The following is a 23,736-nucleotide window of genomic DNA, read 5'->3' as shown; positions in this document are numbered from 1 at the left end:
CAATAATTCTAAAACCTCTTCAGATGTGTGCTATGTGAGAAACCTGATAGTTCCCCGAGTTCCGTCGTGGAGGTGGCCAGAACACGGCCATCGCTATTGGATCCAGTTCATGGGGTGGACTAGTGGGGGAGGATCACCTGGGCAAGGGGTGTTTAGGGAGTGGAAGTGGGACACCAAGGGTTGACATGCGGTATCCCCTTCCCGGTAAGACCTTTTCCCCATCCTACCCTGTAGGATATTTAGAAACTCTATCCCCCCTTTTCCCACACAAACATTTCCCTACACTGTAACAGACAACAGACTAACACCAGAGCCGTTATCTGACATGTCCCAACACACAGGTCAGGCAGAGTTAGGCAATTGACAGTAACCACGCACACCTGACAACCCTTTACCTTCCCCACAGGGAAAAAAGGTGGAGCATGAAAGCACACTTTGAGCAAGGTTGAATGTACGAGGAGACAGCTACAACAAACCGGCAATTCAAAGAGAGGAGAAAGGTGGTGAGACCTGGAAGGACGATGAAGGCGGAATTGCCCTTGCCCTTTTCAACTCAGACCCGTGAAGCCTCAGAAAGGGAACTCATAAGACCATGAGATACAGCTGGCGTGCAAAGCAGCAGATGTCAATGGTACACGGGGCCTCCTGCATTGATAACGCAGGTGGAGAGGCAAGCTGGATACCGTGGTACTATCCTTGACTCCAGAGATAAGAGAAGCCAACGGGTTCAGCACAGCCAGTGAGTCAGAGGAAGCTGATAGCAAACCGAACTGTGTTGAGTCTAAGGTTGCAAGTAGCAACATTTATGTAAAGAAAGGAATTTGTAAGAGAACAAACTTGTGTGTGTGTTTGAACTTTAAAGAAAGCTCAGTTGAGGTCCAGGTGCAGAGGGGTCCAGCACCATGTGAGCGCCCATTCCAAAGGCTTTGACCGGGACATGTTTTTGAAACTAAAAGAACCAGAAGACCTTAGGAAAGAGTGGTGTAAAGGCATCAGAGTGGTGCTACAAGGGTTACGTCAAATTCCTTGTACAATTGAAAGTCGCTGACCCATAAGAATGTGAACTGTGAAATGTGGCAAGTGTGAACCCGACAGAGGGATGCAAAAAGAAAGATAGGAGAAGGAAAACCTTGCTTTATGATGAAAATGATCAGTACGTGAACTGTGTTAGAAATACATGAACTGTGCTAAAGAAAGGCTGTAATGAACCCAACGGAGGGAGGCCCAAATTGCGAGGAGGATCCATGCCTGATGGAGAGAGATCCTGGGGGTGAATATCAATCGCACAAGGTGCAAGATCACCAAGAGAACTTTTGTTTGTTTGTCATTCTGAAACATCACAGGCCTTCTAAGTCAACAGACGTTTGCAAGCAAGAGACTTAACCTCTGAAGGTTTTTGATATCGTTGAACTGGAAATGTGAACCTCCTGCTGACGAGGCCAAGGAGTGTGCTGTGCTCGAGAGTCCCGCCTTGTCCCTTGTCTCAAACCTGGGGAAGGGAGACTCAGCCATACCATCCTGACTTATCGTTTTGTGAACAATTCTTTCTTTTCTGGTGAACATTATCCCACATTATTTTGTAATTTAGTTGTAAGGATTGGCATTTTATTTTTTAGTATAGGCCCCTTTTAATTGACAAGATGCCACTATGACTGCTTTATTATTATTTGATGGTCATAGCTTGCTCCCATCTTAGATTTAGGTTTAGATTAGGTGTTTATCTAACCCATTACAAAGTTCAATTAACACTGTTGAACTGTGATCACTTGTGTCTGTCTTTACTGTTGCCACCATGAGTTCCTTGCAGCTATTAAAGCGAAGAGATGAGCTCCCCATCAAACGGCCTTTATAAAAGGTGTGGGAACCCAACTAAACCTGTTCCACCTATTTCTCTTGAAATTAAAAGCCACAAAAAGCAACACGAAAATTTATTTGGATTTTATCGACCTCAAGAAAGCTTTTGATAGCCTTGCCAGGTACACTGTACGGGAAAAATTGGAGGCGTGGAACTGTCCTTCACACTTGTTGTCGGCAATAAAGGCTCTTTAATTCCTGACTTAAGTCCAGATAAAACTAAATCTTCAGGGGCATTTATCCAAAGTAATGCACACTTTTAAAGCTCTGGAACAGTGAGGACCATTGGCCCCAATTATATTCAATCTTTTCTTAACAGATCTACTTGAGATAATGACCATTGGGCTAACCTTTCACCTGAAAATTCATGGCGAAAATCTATCAAGGTTTATCTAGGCCGACAATTTGGTATTGATCGATCAGACCTGGATAGGTCTTCAATGAAGACTATCAGGCCTACAAGAGTACATCAACAAAAATGGTCTGCAGATCAACACAGACAAGACAAACATCTTGACATTTCAATAACTAAGAGGATGACGTGGGCCTCTGTTTAGATGGTTCTTAGGGCAGAACGAACTGGCCCAAGCAAATGAAATAACTTATTTGGGAAAATACATAAACTCCAGCATAAACGACAAACCTTGTCGACTAGAACTAAGAACAAAAATCAAGATCTTAACAGCCCAACGTTTGGTGATTAACAACAAATATGGAAAATGTTTTTTAAATCCTGTGATCATCTTTTATAAGGCCAAATTTATCCCGATACTAACATACAGAGCAGAGGCTTTTTTGTAAACCCCCTAGGATCCATTGCCTCCATTAGAGGGCATGTTTTGGAGGTGAATTCTGTGTATTATGAAGAGGATCCCAACTTTAGTCATAAGATACAAACTTGCCATGATCCCAATCTATGCTAAGAGAGTCTGGAAACCTCTCTCTTCATACAGGAAATGTCTTACAAAGGAATCACCTTTTCCATATCAAATACTTTGCAACGATAACATGAGAGAAGACTTCCCCTAAAACAGTGGAAAGAAAGATGCTGCACATCCTTGACTACCTGGGAGTCACTCAGGAAATGCTGGAGAAAAAAGAAACAGATCATGTTAAGAGGAAGCTATGGGAACAAGACTGGATTGAGATGGAACTAGCAATAAATACATACAAAAACTACACTCAAACTTTAGCAGGAAAAGCTAAGGCTTACAATTCCCTCCGAAAATAGCTAGTCAAATTCCCAAGCCTGCAATATCGAGACCAATTCTTGAGATTTCGCTTGAACATATTACCGACAAAGGAGGTCCTGTATTCCCATAAAAAACTGAATGCCAATCTCAATTGCAGATTCTTTAAGATTGAAGGGATGGCAGAAACATTGAAACATATTGTACTACTATGCACAGGCCGGCCAGGTCAAGAGCCAGTTATCTACGACCTATCTTCGGGCAAATGACAACCTATTCGATATATTAATGATGGTTGAAGATTTTATTGGGAAAAATCTTTATATTAACCTTTGGATTACTAAAGTTTTTAAAAGAAGCCTTTTCAAGTCAACTGACATGAAGTATCATAAACCGTGATGATGCTTGGACAGAAATGACATAAGAAATTGTGAGCTGTTATCAATGTTATTATGAACTGGATTTTGTAGACCAAGGTTTGTAATAAACCACATATCTTAATAAAAAATAAATTTAAAAAAGACAAACATGTCTACAATATACATCACACTTTTCATGGCAAGATCAGACTAGCATCATTTGACTCGTCTGAGTGAGAGCAATATGATGAACCAATTAGTAACATGATCACATGTGAGGAATATGATGTTTTAGAAAGTTGCAAATGTTTAATGTCTAAATCTCTTAGATGACATCACATTGAATGGGAGGAAATCTGGGTTTGGAATTAGTTCGATCAGAATGCCCTCTTCATTCATATGCCAAATGAGTATGAATGGGATGGTTAAGCTGGATGTCCCTTTTAGAACACTGTCCAGGCAAATAAACACACACAAATTAGATTACAGAAAATATACCCACCGCTAAAGGAAGGGGTTTTTGCTGTATAGAAAATCCAAGCCTCTAGGCACTCACTCACTCATTGACTGGCTGATGTAGGGGGAGAAGGAGAGAACAGAGAATCTATAATAACAAAAAGGATAAGGGAATAGATTGTTTTCCGTTGGATATCTTTTTAGATTACAAGCAGCACAATGTAAGAGAGACCCACAAGGAGTTACACATCCAGGCCTTTTTCAGTGGAAAAGACAGCAGACATGCCCAGAACAGAAAGAATAGTCCCACAATGTGTAGGGAAGCTGATCCCATCTTGCTGACTGATGCTCACATGTTCCTAGAGGGTGAGAGTAGAAGCAGTCCTTAAGAGGCGTCTGACCTGCCTGAGACACAGCAAGAATAAATCATTATGTAAGTATGATGTCAAGGAGAAATATGGCCCTTAGTGAAAACATTGTTTTCACTGGACCAAAAAAGAAAAAGATTGATTTATAATGGTTGCTCTGTGACCGCACAGTGCAGTCATTCTAAATCAATCTGTCAGTTGAGTATCTTTGTGTGTGTGTTTTTGTGAGTGTATGTGTGTGTATTTGGTGTGTGCTGTGCTGGGAAGGGGGTGGGTCATGGGGAAAAGAGGTATTTGGGTAGGTGAAACCCCTTCCGTTTAACATAAAAACCAGCATGAGAGGGTGGGGGTGTGGAAGGGGTTACCTTGGGGTGCTGGGGGAGGATGTGATATTGCCACATTTAAAAGCCAACACAAAAACGGCTGAAAAAATCAGTCTTTTTTGGGTTCGGTCTTTTAAATGTGCTATTATCACATAGAACCGGAAACATAATTCAGTGGGGAAAATACTGCAAAGGGGAATACATTAAACCAAATCACCGGGCATTTGTAAGTACTGAGGGTTAGGGGTGTATAATTTGACTGTACACCTGCTGCAAAATTAGCAATTATTTTGGAGGTGTAATTTTTCTGGAAACTTTAGATTGGTAGAATAGCCCCAAACGGTTTGAGTATTGGGAGACCTCTGACTCCTTCTGTGTGCAATGGCCAAGTGCAGAATAGTAGTTCAATGATATCTCACTTTGCCCCTTCCTAGAAGGGTAAGGTAATTTAAGTAATTTACTGTTACATTACCAAGAAGAACACTGTTAGTGGTGCTGATGTGCTCAGGCAAAAGGGGGAAAGGGTTATCAAATGCTACTAGTTTCCCACCTTTAAGTTGTCCATTGAAAATTTCAAAATGTAGTTTTACTGGGTAATGCAACAGAAACACCACTGAAGAAAATCTAGCAAACATATTTCCTAATTTTGTGAGTGATTCACCTGCAGGAATTTAAGTGGCTAGTCTTGCAATTGGGTTTTCTAGAATGCTGTTTGAAATTCTGAAATATCCATTGAGGGGGTGTTTATCTGCAATTCATTAAGAATCAGGTAGAAAGATTTAGGGCCTCATTACACGGTAGGCGGTAGGGATTTACCGGCACTGGTAAAATACCGGTACCGGTAAATCCCTGCCGCCTTGCTACGAGGTCCCTTAGCGGGTTGGAGTTTTAATGCCTGCTTTTTGCAGGCGTTAAATACCAACCCGCTAAGGGACCTCGGAGCTAATTACGGCACCGCAAAATTGCGGTGCCGTAATTAGCGCCTTCCCCATTCCCATAGAGCCCTATGGGGCAGAAATGGGAATGGGGAAGGGCAATGGCGGAAGGGGGATTTACGGCCCCTCCAACCTTGGGATGGGGCGGTAAATCCCCTTTCCGCCAAGGCGGTGCCGGTATTTTACCGGCATGAGCCATGGCGCTAATAGCGCCATGGCTCACCGCCTACCGTGTAATGAGGCCCTTAGATAGGCAGGGTTGTTCTGATTAATTTAATTGGATTTCCTATGGCAATGATATCCTGTGCCCTCATACAATGTTCAACACATGGTGGATGTGTGTTCAGGATAAATGAAACACGCATATGGTGATTTGCGTGTAACAAAAGTCTCTATTCCTGTAAATGTAGCATGGAAAGTTTAGGTGACTGGTGTATTGATAACCATTGTATTGGGAAGTTTATAGTTGCACAATTTGTTCATATTTAAATTTATTAAATCATTTATATATTTATTAATAAATAAACCTTATGTGCAACCAGGTTTGTTCTTTTTCCAAAAGGGGAGGGAGGCAGTTGGGAATCAATATTTTTAAATGGGGTATCCAAGATTAATAAAGAGAACGTTATGAAATAAATAAAACTTGTGAGTGTCTGATTTGAGGTGGGTGGAATATTCACCTGAATTAGATGTACCCTGATAAAAACATTCACCAAAAGTAGAGGCTCCACCGAGATATGGTTTCTGGGATTACTAGTGTCATTGCAAAAGAAATGTTGTAATTGCAGTTGTATAGAGCTCACAAATATGCGTGAACACTTTTGTTGCATTTTAATTACATGGATTTTTGACACCAGAGCCTCATAAGGAGATAATTAGATGTTCACAAAAGTCTAAAGTTTTAAGGTTTGAATTTTGAGTTATCTCAAAATTTTGAGTTAATTTTGAGTGTCTGAGTCACCATGGTAAAATAGGAGTAAGACACATTTTTATGTTTCTGTTTAGTGAGAAATGTGGCAGCAGATTGCTACATTTTAAACAGAGATGTTATAGCAATGCCTGTGGTTAAAGCCCATGCTCTTTCAAAGTTATATTTGAAAGGGGATTGGACAGCCACAGATATTGAAATATGGAAGTCAGAAATGACAGAAAGAATTACATCTGTAGGCTCATGTGATTAAAAGGAGCAAGGACCATTAAATCAGTCCCTACAGAGGCTATACATGACTTCAACAGTAAAAGAGGAAAACTTAAAACTGATATGCCTCTTTGAAGACCTGTATTTTGACCTCCAATCGGTGGAGGGCAGGTTAGCAGACAGGCATGCACAGATTAAACAGTGCCAAGAAACTTCCCAGATTAATTCTGAGGAGCTTCTGAGTGCCAAGCAATTGTGTAATGTCACATTAAAAGACATTTTGGGTAGCAAGAAACACTGAAAAGAAATGTTCATGGCAGGATGGCCATTTTTAGTTGCAATAAATTAGAAATAGAAAGATGAAGATATGCAGGGATGTTCTGATTTATTTGGGTCCAAAATCCTGAGGCCTCAAACACTGTTCAACGAATGGTGGATGGGCACTCGGGATGACTCAGAGGTGCGTATGATGAGGTATGTCCTCCAAAAGTCTCTATTCTCGTAAATGTAACATGGAAAGTTGAGGTGATGAGTGTATTGATCACCAGTTGAGTTGGAATTTCATAGATGCATAATTTGTTTATATTTAAATTGATTTACTTATTTCTTATTTTATTCATAAATAGCGCTACTGTGCAGTGCTGGATGTTTCTTGTCCCAAAAATGGAGGGAGGCTGTTGGGAATCAATATTGCTAAATTGGGTATCCCAGGTACATAAAAAGATCTTAATTAATTATATAGAAAATGTGCCCTCCTAATTTGAGGTGGGTCAAAAAATCCACTGAATTGGATGTTGCACGATTTATGGGGTACATTTACCAGCCCAGCAGAATTCCCCTACATCACCAAACTCGTAATCAGCCGCTATTAGTGGCGTCAAACGAGCAGGGACCCGCTAGTTCCTCCATGCCGGTAATGACCCCGTTTTTAGCGCACTTCTCATAATGAGGCCCTTTTATTTTATTTATTACAAATTCGTTTGAGAAGGCACCCAACTAGGGTTTACCAGCAGAATGGCTGTGCTGGCTCTGTTGAGCACTATTGCCTTGCATCAAAACTGTGTTGTGCAGTCACAAAAATAATGGCTGCGCTGTCTTTACCAGGCACACATGGGGTGAGATGAAATATGGAACACCCCGAGTATTGCTGCAAGTCATGGTCTTCATGTGCACCATGAAGAAGAATTCCAAAGCAGCCTAGTGCAGTGCTGCTATGCTGCCAGCTTTAAAACTTCCAACTAAAGAAAAGGAAATGTTCTGTGTTTAAAATGGCTTTGAAATGATGCCATTTCTGTTTTTTTCAACATTACACAGTTGGTTCCAGTAAGGCACTTTCATGCCTATTTTCCTTCAGGCTATACACCAGAAACGGAGGGCAGTCCTCCCTGAAAGGCATTATGTGTCAAGGAAAATCTGTGAAATAGCAGAGAAAGTCATTCCAGGCCGCAAGGCAAATGTTTTACTTTTGTAAAAATCTAACACGGTCAAACTCTTCAGAAAAAGCTCTCTCTGTCTCCTTTTTCTTGATGTCAGATTCAGAAAACCCTTGTGTTGGATATATTTCTGTGTATTAGAAATTGACTAGGGCTATAAATAATGTTCAGGATATAGACACGAGAAAAAGCTGGATTTGTAAAGTGACATCCAAGAATTAACCCACATGTAAAAGGGTGCTTTTGCCAAACAAGAAAATGCCTTTTAAAAAGTGAAATGTTAAACTACGGCCATGTGCTTGCATAGAAATGTGATGGGGGCTTGCTCTAAAATGAACATGAGATTTATTCCTAAAATGACAGGTTTCTGTAAAAGAAGGCAAGAAATAAAATGTGTATATTTGAGGCCAGCAGAACAGGTTTGGCAGGCCCTGGCTTCAAAGGGCCCTGCCTCCCCTGGGAACAGAATCACCTCGCCCAAGTGGACCAGCCCCTGGGCACATGAAAGGGGCCAAGGTGGAGAATTTAGCACCCTCGTCAGATGAAGCGGCAGTGCTCCAGCATGAGACAATGAACTGCTCTGGCACAGAGGTGTGAAATCCTCTGACACCTCCCCTCAACTCAAACTGAAGGACTTCAAAGGCAAATCCACGGCAACACTGGGCTAAACTGAGCAGAGCCTGACATTTGGCTGGGGGTTGGAAGGAATGCCCATATTTGGAAAACAAAGCCAGCCCTTTTGATTTCAGAGACTGTGCAGATCATGGGCCTCATTCCGGGTTTAGAGCTAACCATGGAGTAATTATCTCCATGGTTGCCTCCGAAACCGTCCCGAATCCGGCATGGTGAATGGAGTAATTACCGGTCCATTCAAGGGTTGGAGGGACCGGTAATTCCCCATTCACCTTTTGCCCTTCCTCATTCCCATTTTTGCCCCATAGGGCGCAATGGGAATGGGGAACGAGGTAATTACGGCACCATTAATTACGGTACCGTAATTACCTCCAAAGTACCTTTCCGGGTCCCGTACTTTACTCCTGCTAAAAGCAGGAGGTAAGGAAGGACCCGCAAAGGGACCTCGGAATACGGAGGTAAGGGATTACCAGCATTGGCACCCTTACCGGTGCCTGTAATTCCTTACCTCCAACCTTGGAATGACCCCCCATGTCATTTATTTCAGTAGTCAAAAGAAATATTAATGTGAAATTATGACCGTTTAACTGTCATGTTTGCGCCATTAAAAGAAAATGTTGTAGGTTTTCCTAGCATGTTGGGGACGAAAAATGCCAGGAAAATGCAATTTCTGGGAAAAGCATACATGGTACAGCTTTGAAAATTAATGAAAACATGACCTGTGTTAATATGTATAAATATATAAATGTGTTGATTTTTAGAGGAAATGGTTCCCACCAAAAATTGCAAAAGATTATTAGAAGGACTAAACAGCATCATACAAACTTGGGAGTTGGAAGGGCAGGTCCTTTGTAAAATATGGAATCTGCCTATGTGATTTTCAAAAGCGTAACAATTGTAAAAAGGTGCATGTTTGTGTCATAACTGATTTTGTCAAAAGTAACTGTGGGATGGCCATGGACATCATAAAGCACACACCATAAAACTGATGTCATGTCCCTGAGTCCAACCGGCTGACAGGGAGGAGGTGACTTCCATAGGCTGACCTATCAGATTTAGAGGTATGTCTAGCTTAGTTCTGCCCACATAGTAAAGATACTCTGATGTCATCCGGCCTATAAAGGTAGAGACATTCAAAGTTCAGGACAGACCTTGCAGAAAATCTGACAGGCAAGAAAATCCAGCATTCATAACTCAACATCCAGAGATCCAGATATTCCCCAGTCACCCTGCAAGATTCCAGATTCCAGAAGCCAGGCCAGTGATAGCTGACTCTACCCAGGCCAAACCTCTGATCCAGAACTAAAACCCTACTAAAATTACAATAATTCAGGGAGAAAGGCGGAAAAGATGTGGTATCCTTTTGTGAGTATTCTGTGACCAGACCGACCTTTGCCCTGCCACCTGCTTGCCCAGTGGATGAACCTCGCTGTCTCCAGTGACCAGACTAGGCCCAGCTGTCCCTATCCAGGAGAGTCTGTTGCACAGAAACCAGATCTTGCCTCGCTGTCCTGAAACGTGGATCCCTGTCCCAACCATTCCATTCAAGTGCTTGTTGTGAGTATTTCCCTTCCCCAGTAACCACAAAATGCATGCCTTGCTTTGCTACCTTGTACTAGGTCCAATCACATAGAGATTCTATAACTACCCTAGCAAAATCCTTAAAGTTGTCAGAATCCTCTCTGTATCCTATCCTTTAATCTACATGTGTTAGCGTCATTCTTTCCAATCATTTTAGTCCATTGTGTAAGTCCTTAGTACTATTTTGAATAAATTAATTCATTCCCACATAAAGAGACACACAGCGTGAGGGGGTTAAAACTGCAGCTTACCCCTTTTCACGGGCAGCGTTTCTCTTTTTGATAATTTAGTCACGAAAATATAGTCTCAGTAAAACTTGTCATTTCCTTTTCATTCCGATTTTCCCTGTGCAACTGCTTTCATTTTAAAACCGATTTTTCTTTCCCCTTTAAGAATCCCATCGTGTCATTCATTCAGAGTTACCCTTTCACACTCAAATCCTAAATGTGAGGTGTCTTTGTACCTTAGCATTAAAACTGCATTCCCATTTTGTCTGTTTAACCAATTTTCTAAGCCATTTTGTCTTTTTAAACCTGTGAAAATAAGCAATTCAATTTTCTCCAGATGTGATTTTTTTGCACTTTGTTTTTCCTTCCAAAGTTGATTTTCTGAACTGTATGCCCATTGCTAGTACATTGCCTTGTAGTTTGCTAGTTTTGTGACATCTTTGATACTGCTACACCCTTTTTTTGCCTTATTTATTCAACCGCACATGCAAAGCCAATATTTACTAATTCCAAGTGCTATTCTGCTCAATTTCAAGGGTTTTCAATCCGATTTTGCCTCCCATTCAGGGTGGCTGGTCGGATTTTAATTCTGTTTGTTGCCTCGTATACCTGACTCCTGGCTACTCCTTTCTACCCACAAAAAATCCAGTGGACATGGGCATGAGGGAGTGTTGCATGGGGAACCATTAACTGTGGTGCTATCAGAAAATACCACTTGAAAAGTAATCTTGCCTTTATTCAATTGTGCATTGTATATCTTATGTAACAAGGTTAAAATAAGTGTATTCTGTCAATTTACAGTCTAATTATAACAACACTGGTGATTGTCGATATATATTAAATTTGTGTGATTTTCATTGGAATTTAAAAATAAATAAATATTGTATTATTACACACCGGCCTGGTTCATGGTTCTTTGCGACCCAGGGTATTTGTAAAGGGGGGTGTGAGACGGGTTGGGTGCCTTCTCAAACAAATTTGTAATAAATAAAATAAAAGGGCCTCATTATGAGAAGTGCGCTAAAAATGGGGTCATTACCGGCATGGAGGAACTACTTGCGGGTCCCTGCTCGTTTGACGCCACTTTTACAAGAGCGCGAGCATGCGCGAAACCCCATGCCGGTAATGGCCATACCGTCATGCCGCTAAAGGCCCTCCAACCCCCCGATAGTGCCATCACGGGACCCGCTGATACCGCCTCTGCCTAGGAGGCACCCCTTAATACCGACCCGGTAATAACATCATGCTAATACCGGGCTCGTAATACCAGACCCGGAAGTAACGTCATCAAGTCGGAACGAGAAATGCGCCGGCGGCCATCTTTAAAAACACAATCCATTGCAATCCTCCCAAACCACCAGTGTTGCAGAGGAGAGACCAGGGCCTCCCAAATCAACATGTCCAAGGCAACCAGAAAATCAAACCCCCGCCTGCGCAAGAAGCGTTTTCGATGAGGAACTCAACATGTTGGCGGACACACTCGCTGCCCATGCTGAGGACATAAACACCCATAACCGCAAAAGGGAGGCACAGCAGAGGAAAGAGGAGATGTGGGAGGAGGTAGCCCACAAGGTATCTGCAGGCGGCACCACCCCACGGACCGTCAAAAACTGCAAGAAACGGTGGGATGACCTCCGCCTTAGGGTACGCAACATCCTGGCCAGCAATCAGAGGGAGGCCATGGCCACAGGTGGGGGTGCCCACTCCATGATAAAACTAATGTGCTGGGAGGAGACGTGTAGTACCTTCATCCAGATGGAGTCCATCGAGGGCTTTGGGGAGATGGAGAAGGGTGCCGCAACATCTGGCGATGGAGATGAGTGACCCTGCAGACCCCAGTAGGGGAAACCATGATGTAGCACAAGTGATCTGGAATAGAGTCTAGGCAAGGCAATGCATGTCCCAACACACACACATCAACATATCCATGTCCATATGGAGGCCCAAACCCTGCCACACTGAAATGCATGCTAAGTGGCAATCCCATTACCAACAGACAGCCAACACAAATGGTTAATTCCCATGTTATACATTACACAAAGCCCAATCAAGCCCTGCAGCATTCCTGAATTGAGACATCACAGCAAATGCCAATATTCCCCCTTCAAACTACCCTGTGTGACACACCTGTAAGAGATGAATGCATGATAAATGAAAATCTCCACAGCACCATATAATGCATCTTGCATGTAACACCATCACTGATGCCCTGCATCTCTTCTACCGCCCAGGCACCGATTGGGAAGATGCCAGTGAAGAACCACCCACAAGGGCATCCACGTCCCAGGCCAAAACAACTGCCACAGGCAAAACCACCTCCAGGGCAGCCTCGCAGCAAGCACTAAAACCCAGGGGAGTCCCCAGGCCATGCCCGCACATGAGGGCCCGACAGCTACGCCTGAGACCAGAACGACAGAGCTGGAAACACCAGCAGAAGGCGAGGCCAGTGGCACCCATTCTGCGGAAACAAGTTCCGTGGGCGAGGCAGCAGCCACAGCCCCACTGAGCGCCATCGAAATTGGGGCGGAGGAGTTTGTGGATGAGGAAGTCCTAATACATGTGGCATGTCCACACTCCCCAAGCACCCTTTCAACCCGCCAACCCCAAACTCAGGCCACACCCACCAGCACCATTGCGGATCCTGAGGCCAGCCCTGCAAATGCACACCTGGTCGCAGCACCCTCAACCACTGCTGCTCCCACCGACATTAAGGCACGGCTAGCAAGGGTGGAGGCAAGATAGGACTCCATGCTGGAACTTATTCGACAGTATGAGGCAGAGGGAGAGGACACAAGGCGAGAGATAGCGCAGGCCATCGCAGGGAACACTGCCGCCATAAATGCTTCTGCAGTGATGATGTGTGACAGTCTGGGAGCCGTCACGCAGGTCCTAACCTCAATATTGCAGCACATGTAGCATCAGCAACCCACGCCAGCCATGCCAATCACTACGGCATCCACCACATCCTCCACACCTGCTTCCTCTGCACCCTCCAGCCCTGCGCATCTGACAAGGCACAGTACAAGGCAGTCAGAAATGCTGCCCCCGGACACCAAGAAAGCATGGAAATAGTGTGGAACAACAATGGGAGTGGGGGAGATGGTGTCGGTGGTGTATAGGTGTTTAAGGGGGTGTTCATTGGGGGTATGGCAAGGTCTTTGGGGGGTTTGGGGAGTTCTCTCGGGAGTATGGGGAGTTCTTTGGGGATATGGGGAGTTTTGGTGTTTTGGTGGTGGAGGGGGGTAGGAATTTACTGTAGTTTACATTAATACACCCGTTGTGTAAAAATCATTTCCTTCCTGAACATTGTTCATTTTGTGTGCATCCATTTTATTCATGACAGTGCACAGTGCCCAACTCCCCACATACCCTGTGTACATGTCCACATGGATCCAGTGCTCAGTGTAGCACTGACACATATCCATCAACGTCCCTGTGGTTCAGAAGTATTCGTCAATCAGTTATTGTCCTACAGCACAGCCATCTTGTGCATCACGTACTGGCAGGGGTACTGTTTCTCCTCTGTCTTCTTCCTCATCATCCACACCCGGTGCATGCATGTCAATGTCAGGTGGCAGTGGTACATTTCTCTGGACGCACATGTTGTGTAGCATGACACAGGCCATGGTGATCTTTGCCACCTTCTCATGCGTATAAAGGAGTGCTCCACCAGACCTACTTAGGCAGCGGAACCGCGCCTTCAACAGGCCAAAGGTCTGCTGAATCACAACACATGTACGGGTATGAACCTGATTGTACTCCTCTTCATGGCTGTTCCACGGGTTCCGCACAGGCGTAAGTAGCCACGGCTTCAAGGGATATCCTCCATCACCTGCATGCAAATACAAAGAGGTCTGTGTGAGTCACTTTGAGCTGCCACCTTCAGAATTCACAGCCATGGCCGCAGCAATTTGGTGTGGACATGCACATGTTCCTGGACGTATGCACAAATATTATCTAGATGCATTGTATACTACAATATGGTGTGCTAGTCTGGATGGCGTTGAACGGATGATGCAGGGTGATTACTTGCATGCTGATGTGGATGTACTGTGGATGCAGGATGATGTCTTGTCTCCCATGATTACTATGTATACTACTCTGTGCATGATCACACTAGCCACATTGGCACAGTTGCAATCATGTTTGGTCATGCATTGCTTGACATACCCATGGTGGCCAGGTTGTGCGTCTTACATGTTGTCATTGATATACAGCATTGGTCCAATGTGTGGCAGTGATGTTTCATGTTCGGGTTGGGAGGTTCAGGTCAGGAGTGTTTAGCTCTGCGTGCATTCTCCACTCACTGCCCATTCCCACCCTGCTGGAATATGCATCCCCCCACCTCACAACCCCGATACACTGCCATGGGCCAGTCAGGCAACTCACCAAGCAGCCAGGCCCGTCGTCCATCATGTCGCTCCATGTGATGGGGTAGCGTGGAGTTACGCAGCACCAGGGCATCATGTGCAGATGCAGGATATTGGCCGCAACAATGTGTGATGATCTTGCTGGAGTCACATGCCATCTGCACATTGATGGAGTGGTATTGCTTGCGATTGCGGTACACCGCCTCTAGGGCATGGGGACTACCAATTCGACATGGGTGCAGTCGAGGGCACCAATGCAATTGGGCATGCCTGCCAGTGCATGGAAGCCTACTTTGGTGTCAGCAATCTCCTGGTCAGTCCGTGGTAGGGATATGTGGGTGGTAGCGTGCTTCAGGAGGGCATCGAGCACTTGGGTCAGCATGCGTGAAAAGAGTGGTTGTGATATGCCATGCAGCTGGCCCACTGTGTGCTGGTAGGTGCCTCTGTCCAGGAAGTGAAGCACAGACACCACCTTTAGTAGCGGGGGGATGGCAGTGCTTATTTCAATGAGGCTGACGATGTTGTCATGTATCATGTCCACAATGGTGGTGATGGTGTCCCGGTCCAACCGGTAGAGGGTATGGATCTGTTCAGGGGTTAGATTGAATGGACTGGGTCTGATGCGAGGGATTGGTGGCTGCCTACGAGGTACTACTGGCTGCACTGGTGGTAATTGCTGGGCCTTTTTCACCCTACTTCTCCTCCTGCGTCTTCTCTGTGCTGCCTGTTGCTGTAGCTGTAGTTGTTGTTGTTGCTGTAGTTGTAGCAGTATAGGCATGCCTTCCAGCCCCTTGATTGCAACAGCTAGTGGTATCATTTTGGTGTAGGAAGGGGTGTGGTGTGTGGGTGTACTCCTTTTATACTGGGACAGGCTCCATTGACTCTACCTGTGGTGATTGTGTGCACCTGTCGCAGTTGCCTTGACTGCAGGTTGCTGTTTACGGGTGGTCCACGATGCCTGTATGGCCGCCATCGTGTAAGTCCTAATTAACGCCTTCAGGATGCCAGTAATTGCATGCCTGCATGAGTTGCGATGTCCTCCTATTACCGGCATCCCGGTATTTACCTCCGCGAAGGGGCGCATGTACGCACGCGAGCCGGTATTAAGGGGCACTGTACGGGCGGTGGTGGTATTGGCGGGTTTTCAGGTCATAATGGCCCGGACCCGTTAACGATGCCGGTAATACAATTTCGCCTTCCTATTTTCATTACCTCCATTCCCGTAATGAGGCCCAAAGTGTTTTAATTGTGTGCTGCATCCCCAGCCAGTAGAAAGAGTCCTCGTCTGGAGTGTACCGTGCATTTCAAATTCTTAACAAAGTGGGGGCTCGTACCAGGATTTGAGATAGTGTTTCCACCTGTGACAGCTTAACACATCAGGCTAACCTAGAAAAGGAAGGGATACTTTTTGCGGTTAGAAAACTGTACACTATAAAAGCACCTTCCCAAAACCTAGACCTTAAGTATCAGGCCTGTGTGTAAAAATAAAGTAAAATCAACCCTGAACTAGACAAAAAGTAACAGAATACAAGTTTACTCTCATATAAATACATTAATAAAGAAACAACACCCTCCATAATGACCACAGTAGAGATAAACATGGCTAGGCAGCGCCTTCTGCACCAATTATTTGTCAGAGGGGAATGGGCACAGCAAGATGAGGAGGTCTGGCTAGGAGAAATGATGCAACAGGTCACTGCCATGAACATGGATGTGTGGCAAGGCGGTGGCCTATTACATCAAGTCTTGAGCGAGTTGTATATGACTCTAAAAATTAAAGAGGAGCAGATTAAAATTGTCAGAATCACAGCCTACATATATCTATGTATGGGAATTATGGAGAAAAAATATGAAAAAAATAGAACCTGTGCGCAAAACCAGTCTGCTCTTAACCCAAATCAAGACTGAACTAAAACTAGTAGGAGAGAAATTGCAAAAGAGCCAAGATTCTGAGGTAGAATTGAAAAATGACATCAAACAGCTAAAAAAGGACTTCGCTCTACAACTACAAAATAATTCAGAGCAAGAGTCCCACTTAGATGCATTAAAAGTGGAGTGTCAGACAAATGTTGACAACAGAAACGGAATCAACAACTAAAATAGGGCATGCTCAGAACAAATAGTCATGTTACAAAATCAGATCAAAGAGTTGGAAAATGAGAGACAGAATTTAACCAAGAACGCCAGATGTTAAGTACAATTAAACAACAGCGGGATGACCTGGCTGAACAGAGGGGCGCCCTGCATCAGGAAAAAGATGCCCCATGTCAGCAAATGAGCAACCTAAAAACAGATCTACAGGAACGAGAGTTAGACCTCGAGGGACTAAATTAACTAAAAGTAGAATATGAAAAGTTATTGGGGCACACCAGACGAGTGGGAGGTGCTCTAGAAGAGAACACCCAAGCTAAAAATGCCCAAAATCAGGAGATGAATCTCCTGCAACAAAAATGGTCTCAGTATTCACAGACCATACAGGCAGCACAAAAAGACAATGAGACCCTCTGTGAGGAGAACAGTGGACTCCAGAGTCAGGTAGCAGGTCAAGAAATGGTCATAGAAGTAAGCCAATCCCTGATAGCAGAGCAAAAGGCTCAGGTCTTTGCCTACCATCAGGAAATAGGGGCTGAAAAGGAGAAAATGGAGCTGTTAGAGAACAAGTATACTAGGATGAATCCAAACTTGAGGGACCCCGAACAAGTAGAAAGGGACAGTGTGATGCCCTCTGTACTAAGGGCCTCAAACCCATTTTCCAATTTGTATGCACAAGGCACTGCTGACTTCATGTCCGCCAGTTCACACGAACTGGGAGTCATGAGGCAGCCAGTCTTAAATAGGCCTAGCATGATTGAGCAGGTAGGCCACCGCCCATCAGAAATTGATGGACCAGCATCCTTGCACAGATTCCGAAATGTTATGGCCAAAATATCTGATCAGGAAGACTCCTATGAGGAGCAACTCAGGGAGGTAGACCTACAGAAACATCAGTTACAAAGGAACCATTTGGTTCACTTTGTAGAAAAACAGCATCAAATGAATACCCAAAGAGCATTCTAAAAACCTCCATCCAAACAGGGCAGTAGGCAGGGGTTCTCAACCAACCCCGGAAGCAGAGAGGAATCAGACTGCCACTCTCCTGTGCGAATGAGGGACTCCAAGGGGAGTGACCCAGAGAGCCAAAGGTACAACAGTAGAGAAGAAACTAGGCCCCACCATTCTGAGAGCAAATCACAAGATCAAAAAATTATGGAGCACCTAGAAGATAATGAGGACACCTCAAACAGTAGCAGCTCTGTGTCTGAGGCTGAGTGGACTCAGGTGAAGGGGCAAAAGAAGGACAATAAACAAATGAGAGCTCTGGTGAAAGACCCCATTAGGCAGATTATGGCAGAAAATGCAAAATATTCTGTCTTGGAGCATCTGTTTTCACATCAAAAATAGCCAGAACTGTATAAACTATGCCAAATGGACGTTCTCTCCAGAGTACTCCAACTTCTTCTAGGGGTTGGAATACCCGAACCATTCAGGGTGATACACCTATAAGGTGGCCATCTTGAAGCACTTTTCTGCCCACAGAAACCACCAGGAGGCTCGCAAAGTGGCCTACAATCTGCAGTGCAGAGAGGATCAGGCCCCAAGAGAATTTGTGGGGGAGCTAAAATGCGCCTTTGCACGAACCACCATGCGGGTGCACAAGAATAGTAGAGAATTAATAACCACCTATTTTCATGCACGCCAAAAATATATAGTCACCCAGTTGGTAAGGGATTTTCATGACAACAGTACCCTGGACTGGGTAATAGAGCAGGCTATACAGATCTGTGAGGTCCAAAAACCTGGAGAAAGCCAAAAAACAGACAAAAACACCAAACCAACCAACAGCCCCGCTACTGCTAAGGTGGCAGAGGTGAAGATTGCCTCCATTTTGGAAATAGAAATGGGGGGCCTAAAAACACATCTTCCCAAAACCAGCCAAATCAGAGGCAAAGAAGGCCTTCTGGTCAATCAGCAGCAGGTGGCAGTCAGGTAAGTAATCCCACCAATGTGACCCCTAGCCCTGCTGATTACATCAGTCCCAGATAGAAGGGCAACACACGTATCTTGGGGTATGTATGGACTCCCCCAGCCCAAGGAGAGGGTCCAAACAGGTGAGTACTGCCCAGGAAACTTCCCTCCAAACTTCCCTCAGGAGGGCAGTAATTCCCCAAATCTTGAGTTAAGTTTCTTTCCCCGGTATCTTCCAAAACCCAACCTGCAGGACAACCCTCCTTTCTTTCCCCACTTTCAGGAGTCCAGACCACTCAAACCACGAGAGGGGAGGCCAAGGGTGGAGGGTTACAAGGGAATCCCCAATACCCAGGGTACTCCGGGAGAAGGGATAGTTATCCTTCCCGAGAATCACCTAGGTTTGAACACAGACCCCCGTACCAGCCAGAACAGGTGTCCCAACTGGAGCGCCAGGTCCAGAACCTCACAAAAGATCTGAGTCGCATGTTGAGGGCTCAAAAAAACCCTCAGATGAACATGGCAGCTCAGAACCCCTCAAACCCAGGGTGTGGCACACCTAAACAATGACAGGGATAGAACGCTGACATCCCACTGTTTCTAGAGGCGGTGGCACGGGAGGAAGGGGGGGAAAAGTCCTCAAGGCAGCTACCTTCCTCACCCGTGAAAAACCCCTGTACACCCCGGAACCAAAATCTCTTGCCCCCGAAAATCTGCAACCCAGGTAACAGAGGGTGGGTAGGAGAAACAAAGAAATAAAAAAGACCCATTTTGTGGAGGAAGTCAGTGTCCTTCAGTTTGAAGGGGAGCAATCCTTGAAGGATTCTGGGAAGAAAATGTTCACCTTCAGGTACGGGGGAATTCCTCCCAAAGAATAATGGGTCCCCAGAGACCTGAATGAAGACTGGGTAGGTGTGGGGACTGATTCAGAGTCACCCGTCCCTGAACCCCAGAATTGTCATCCTGAGAACAACATATTAATGGAGGGATCCTTCCCACAAACTGGTTCTAGTGACTGCCAGCAGGTAAACCGGGGCAGCACAGAGCTAAGGGAAAAAGTGGGTTCGGAAATCCCACATATTTCAGGATGCCACATTTTTGTTACAGATTCCCAGACTCCGGCACCAAAAAATGTCTAAAACCCCACCGTGTCGGAGTCCAAAACAAAGAAATTGACTGCCCAGCTTGCCCAAAATGCCCATTACCTTTGCCCTTTGGAGGATAAAGAAGATAGATTCTACGCCCCCGTCCGAGTGCAAGGGCAATGTGCATTTTCAGCACTGGTGGACACTGGATCCCAAGCCACTCTTTGTCAAAAAGGGCCTTTGAGCAGATACATTCTGGAAGGGAGGAGGGACACCAGATCCCTTTCACCCATCTTCCTGGACAACTCCAGCACTTTGACGGGAATGAAATGCCTGTCGAGGGGACTGAAGATCTGGAAATTAAAATTGGGTGACATAAGGTGAAACACCCGGTCATAGTTGTCACTCCAGAGGGGACCCCGTGTCTATTAGGTAATGACCTCCTACAGGAGTCAATAAGGTCCTCTGGACTCAGACTAACCAGCCAATAAAATTAAAACAAAGTGTCAACCATGTTAGTTTAAATGGCACATGCCACATGGTTGAACAGAAATCTGATCAAATTAAGTTTCATTTCCAAAATAATCAAACACCTGACATTACAGTAATTGCTGTAGGACAACAAACTAGTGATGGGAACTCGTAGTTTTAGCAAAGGTGGAGTTGATCATGGCGGGACTCCCTTTCTCCTGCGCACCTCCTCTTTTCTTGTTGCCGAATCTGACCAGCAGCCTGGATCCTGGTTTGTTGAGGAACCAACTCCGGGGTTCCCATTAAAATGTAAGAATTGTGGGATGACAAACTCTGGATCAGTTGGGCTCTGGTAGGGTATGGTGGCCCAATGGTCGCTTGTTGAGTGATTAGATCAATTATATGTCCAGTCAGGTCATAGTCATTAATTTGTTTATTTTTGGTTAGTTGGCACCAAAGAAAACATCATTGTAGAAATGAATGACACGTTTTTGACATTATCATGTTCATTCATTTCTACAATGATGTTTTCTTTGGTGCCAACAGCTGTTCCTCCCTATTCAGTGAAATGAGGGGAAGGAGTTTGCCTGAACAACGGTAAAAGCTTCACCAGCTAAGCCATGTTCAGAAAACTCCCAAACGATCCAACCATTCACACATTTAAATTGATTGATAAGTGGGAAATGGGCCTGGAAACTCCCAATTCCAAACATCTCCTGCTTAGAAGGTGTATGCTCAAAATGTATGTAGGTGACAAAAGCATAGAACATAATTATTGGGTGGTGCGAGATGTCCCTGCTGCATTCTATTTAGGCAGTGACATTCTCAATTGGTTTGCAATTAATTTGGACCTTATAAATTACAAGGCCTGGTCCCGATCAGCCCAATTGCTGCCATATGCAGTCGAAGTTCAAATTGAAGAGGAGGTTACCATCCCAGGACGGGCCCGACAATTCCCACTTGACTTAAAAATTAAAAGAGGACAGAAACTAAAAAAATCCTGTGTACTCCTCAATGCCCATCTCCAACAGCAGGGGGGGTTAAACCCAACACATTTAGTCAAAGTAGAACACTACCCCATTCCAATAGTGGTGGATAACAGCGACCTCAGGAGTATCACTCTGGGCGCAGGCACCATTATTGGAATGGCAGTTGATGACAAGCATTTTTCCATGGATCTAGGAAATGAACTGATAGGACCAATCCCCAATGACTGCTATGATGATGACATACCACCGGACAGGATCTTCACCCGGCAAGGGGGGAATTTCCTGATGTACTCTTCCTGTCCTTACAGGGAGGAAGAGGTGACCTGTGACATCAGGCAGGAGGAGGTGATACTCCAGGTCCACAATGACAGTCTCTCCTACCTGAAATCCTCTGTCCAGGTCAACATTTTAACCAGAGACCTCTCCACCCAGCTAGAGGAGGCTGCTGAGATCGCAAAAACCCAAAGTCTTTCCAGGCTTTAGGCAGATGGTTGAAGAGCGGGTCAACCTCACTGATGCCTGTGAGACTGAGGAGCAAAATGCAAAGTTGAAACACGTGTTCTTAGATTTCCAAGATATCTTTGCTGTAGACTCGTATGACTGTGGTTGCACTGAGATACATACTACCACAATTCCGACGGACCCTGGGATGACTCCTGTGTTTGTGAAGCAATATCTCTTGCCTCTCGCATCTATGGAGTCCCTGACAGAAATAATCAAAAATCTAGAGTCCCATGGAATAATTTGTCCAGTCCACAGCACCTTTAATAATCCGGCGCTGGGGATTCTAAAACCAAAAGGCCAATGGAGACTTTGCGCAGACCTTAGAGAGCTGAACAAACGGGTCCACATGTCCCGATGGCCTCTTCCCTACATTGACCAAGGGCTGGCCCAGATCCAGGGGTCAAAGGTATACACTGCTATTGTCCTGACAAATGGATACTGAGCCTTGCCCGTCAATAGGGAGTACCAGTACAAGTTGGCCATTATCTTCAGGAGGCAACAGTACACATGGACCCGACTCCCTTTGGATACAAAAACTCTGGCAACAAATTCAATATCTTCTTACATAAGGCCATGCCTGACTTGGGTGAAAGGGGTAACTTGGCCTATGTGGATGATGTCTTGATTAAAAGCTCAACTGTGGAGGAACACATAGTGGAAATCTGTTATGTTCTGTTCCAGCAGAGGATTGCCGGAGCAAAACTGTCCTTCCAGAAGGCACAGTGGTGCAGAACCCGTGTCAACTTTTTGGGACATGAAATAACCCCTGAGTGCTCTGTCAGCTGGTGAAGAAAGTGGACGCACTACTAAAACTGAAAGACCCCACAACTCTGCGTGAGCTAAGAAGCCTTCTTGGGATGATTAATTACAGTAGTAAGACCATTGAGGATTACACAGAGGTCACAAGACCCCTGGTCCATCTTTTGAAGGGTGGGCACATGGGAGTGGGGTCCAGAACAAGCAGAGGCAGTACAAAAACTCAAAAGAAGTCTCTCACAAGCACCTTGTCTAGCTTCCCCTGTCAAAAACAATGAGTTCTTCTTGGAGACAGGGTTCTCAAATACATGCTTGACAGCAGTATTATACCAAAAGCATGACAAGGTCAATAAAGTCATCTCCTATGCAAGCAACATTTTATCCTCTGTGGAGGAAAAATTCAACGATTGTGAGAAGGCACTCATGGCAATGGTGTAGGCATTGAAAAATTACCACCCTTTCATCCAGGGGGAGCACATCATAGTGGAGACTCCACACCAGCTTTTGCAATACCTCCAAACTGAGAGAATCTGGGCAGGAAATGTAAGTAATTCCAGAATTACCTCCTGGATTCTGTCCATGCAAGGCTTTCCTGTGGAGGTCAGATATGGCCAAAACAAGAAGAGTCCCCTCGCGCAATTTCTGGCTGACTTGCATGATTGTGCCAGAGAAAACTGTCTCGAGGACGAAAGTCTCAAAACCCAGGACAACATGGAGACATACCTGAATTCCCCACACAAAGTATATGAAGAAGACAAGTGTGAGGGGATGCCCACAGCCTATGTGGATGGGTGCTCCTACCATGTTGACAACAACATGGAAAAGGAACTGGTGGCCAGCAGTGGGAATGCCTGGGTGAGTGATGCTCCAGAACCCTCCACTGGGTACAAAATCGGTCCCCGCAGTAGTCAGGTGGCGTAGTTGATGGCAGTTCATCAGGCCATTCTCACTGCTGTCCAACACCAACTCCACAAACTGGTCATAATCACCAATTCAGATTATATCCGGAACGGGTTTGTGGAGCACCTGGTCAATTGGAAAACCAGAGGCCTGCTGTGT

This window comes from Ambystoma mexicanum, chromosome 5p (genome assembly GCF_040938575.1).
Source record: "Ambystoma mexicanum isolate Mex_15411 chromosome 5p, UKY_AmexF1_1, whole genome shotgun sequence".
Classification (NCBI taxonomy): domain Eukaryota; kingdom Metazoa; phylum Chordata; class Amphibia; order Caudata; family Ambystomatidae; genus Ambystoma; species Ambystoma mexicanum.
Note: the sequence above shows the minus strand (reverse complement) of the source record.